We start from the raw sequence: 3112 nt of genomic DNA on the forward strand, positions 1-3112 counted from the left end.
TATTTTTTTTTTCTTGCAGTTTGGCCAGAGCTGGGTTTGAACCCGCCACCCTTGGTATATGGGACCAGCGCCCTACTCATTGATCCACAGGTGCCACCCAGCTGGCTATTTTTTTTTTTAATAGATGGGTCTCGGTCTTGCTTAGGCTGGTCTCGAACTCGTGAGATCAAGCAGTCCACCTGCCTCGGCCTCCCAGAGTGTTAGGAATATAGGCGTGAGCCACTGTGCCCAGTCTTTTTATTTTTATTTCTAATTGTGAAGTACACATAATCTGAAATTTATCGTCTTAACCATTTTTATGTCTATGATTCAGTAGTGTCAAGTACATTCACATTGTTGTGCAACTCATCTCTAGAACTCTTCATCTTGCAAAATCTCAAACTGTACCCATTAAATAACTTCCTGTTTCTCCTTCCCTCAGCCCCTGGCAACTCCCATTCTACTTTGTATCTCTATAAATTTTAGTACTTAGGTACTTCATGTAAGTTCTATCATATAGTTTTCTTTTTGTGACTGGCTTATTGCACTTACATAATGTCCTCAGGGTTCATCCATGTGGTAGCATGTGTCAGAATTTTATTCCTTTTTAAAGCTGAATCATTCTGTTTTAGGTATACACCACACTTTGTTTATCCATTCAACCAGTGATAGACTCTTGATGGCTTTTACCAATTTTGGCTATTGTGAATGATTCTGCTATGTGCAGGAGTGTGCAAATATCCCTTTGAGACCCTAATTTCAATTGCTTTGGGTATATATCCAGATGTGAAATTGCTGGATTATATGGTAATACTATGTTTAGTTTGTGAGAAACTGAATATAGCTACTTTTATGACCTAGCTTACTTACATGACTTAGGTATAAACATAAATATAGTGGCTCACGCCTGTCATCCCAGTACTTTGAGAAGCCGAGGTGGGAAGATCACTTGTGGCCAGGAGTTTAAGATTAGCCTGGGCAACATAGTGAGACCTCACTTTAAAAAAAATAAAAAAAAAATAGCCAACCTTGATGGCACACACCTGCAGTCTCAGCTATTTGGAGACTGAGACAGAAGGATTGCTTGAGCTCAGGTTGCAGTGAGCTGTGATGATGCCATTGCACTGGAGCCCAGGTGACAGAGTGAGATGAGACTGTATAAAAACAAAAGGCAGCAAAGTACATTGTGTTTTGTATTCTGTTGAGACAGACATGTTTCATATGAATATTAGAAATACAGAAATATTTTTATTTTCATTTCAACAAAGAAATATGTTTTTATTCTCAAACACACGGTTCCCTCAGTCCTGTTTTATTTTCCTGTTTTGATGATAACATGGGTGCTGGGAACACCATGTAAACTTTATTCTAAGAAAAATAGCACAAGGACAATAACAAAGTATAGATGGCACTTCTCTCAGAGTTGGAGAGACAGTAATGTGATGGGGACATTGGTGAATTGGAGAGTACTGGCCCAGTTGAAAGAGGACAGCTGCTCTTCAGCTTAAGCCCATCAGTGCCGTGTACTGATGATGAACCCAGTGTGGCTGAATTTTCTGACCTTTCTTTTTTTTTTTTTTTTTTTTTTGAGATGGAGCCTCAAGCTATCCCCCTGAGTAGAGTGCCATGTCATCACGCTCACAGCAACCTCCAACTCCTGGGCTCAAGCAAGTCTCCTGCCTCAGCCTCCCAAGTAGCTGGGACCACAGGCGCCCGCCACAACGCCTGGGCATTTTTTGGTTGCAGCCATCATTGTTGTTTGGCGGGACCGGGCTGGGGATTCGAACCCGCCACCTTAGGTGTATGTGACTGGCGCCTTAGCCGCTTGAGCCACAGGCGCCGAGCCTTTTCTGACCTTTCATGAGAAGCTGGAAAGCTTCATTTCTATGTGAAATATCCGGATTTTTTACATATTGACAATTGATTGAATCATTTAGAAACACTGTTTAGATCTTGGCAGAACATGTCTGGGGCCTGATTTCAGCCTGTGGGCTCCGGTTTGGAGACTTACTATTAACCATAGCAATCTTCTGTGATGTTCACCCTCTTTAATAGAGTAAGTGAAACAGAAGAGTCAAAGAGAATGCACTGTTTAGCTAGCCAATCAGCAGAATCAAGCATCTGAGCTGCATTACTCTCACTTTGTAAATTGAGTTTGGGAACTTAGAGATGATTGAACAGTTTAATGTATCAGTTAATCCCAGAAAGCAGTTGTCTGTATGGTATGTTATTTTTAATTTTTTTGTAAGAGACAGGGTCGTACTCTGTTACCCAAATTGGTGTGCATTGACGTCATCATAGCTCAGTGCAGGCCTGAACTCCTGACCTCAAGTAATGCTCCTGCTTTAGCCTCCCGAGTAGCTAGGATTATAGGAGTGAGATACCATACCTGGCTCCCCTCCCAACCACTAACTCTGCTTTCTGTCTCTATTGATTTGTCTATTCTAGATATTTCACATAAATGGAACCATATAATATATAGTCTTTTGTGACTGGCATCTTCCATCCGGCATACTATTTTCAAGGTTCATCCATGTTGCAGCTTGCGTCAGTACTTCATTTCTTCTTACGGCTCATGATCATTATATGGATATACCACATTTTGTTTGTCCTCTTATCAATCAATGAACATTTGGATTTTTGTACTTTATGGCTATTATGAATAATGCTGCTGTGAACGTCCATGTACATATTTTTGCATGAACATAGGCTTTCTTTTCTTTTCTTTTTTTTTTTTTTTTGAGACAGAGTCTCACTTTGTCACCCTCAGTAGAATGCTATGGTGTCACAGCTCACAGCAACCTCAAACTCTTAGGCTTAAGTGATTCTCTTGCCACAGCCTCCCAAGTAGCTGGGACCACAGGTGCCCACCACAACACTGGCTATTTTTTTTTTTTTTTGTAGTTGTCATTCTTGTTTTAGCAGGCCCTTGCAGGGTTCAAACCTGCCAGCCCTGGTGTATGTGGCGGGCACCCTACCCAGTGAGTTACAGGCACTGCCTGAATTTATGTTTTTAGTTCTCTTGGGTATATACCTAGGTGTAGAATTGCTGGGTCATGTGATAATTGAGTAAATGCTAAATTGTTTTCCATAGTAGTTGCCTCAGTTTATATTCCTTTTTTTTTTTTTTTTT

General features: G+C 40.8%; 1 protein-coding gene across 2 annotated transcripts in view; it reads left to right on the forward strand.

The window, feature by feature from the left end:
- The window catches only part of SLC25A14 (solute carrier family 25 member 14), a 41004-nt gene that overhangs the window by 24916 nt on the left and 12976 nt on the right, over positions 1-3112 (forward strand). The window lies entirely within an intron of this gene.

The sequence above is a fragment of the Otolemur garnettii genome, unplaced genomic scaffold (genome assembly GCF_000181295.1).
Source record: "Otolemur garnettii isolate 467f Iridium unplaced genomic scaffold, OtoGar3 scaffold00109, whole genome shotgun sequence".
Classification (NCBI taxonomy): domain Eukaryota; kingdom Metazoa; phylum Chordata; class Mammalia; order Primates; family Galagidae; genus Otolemur; species Otolemur garnettii.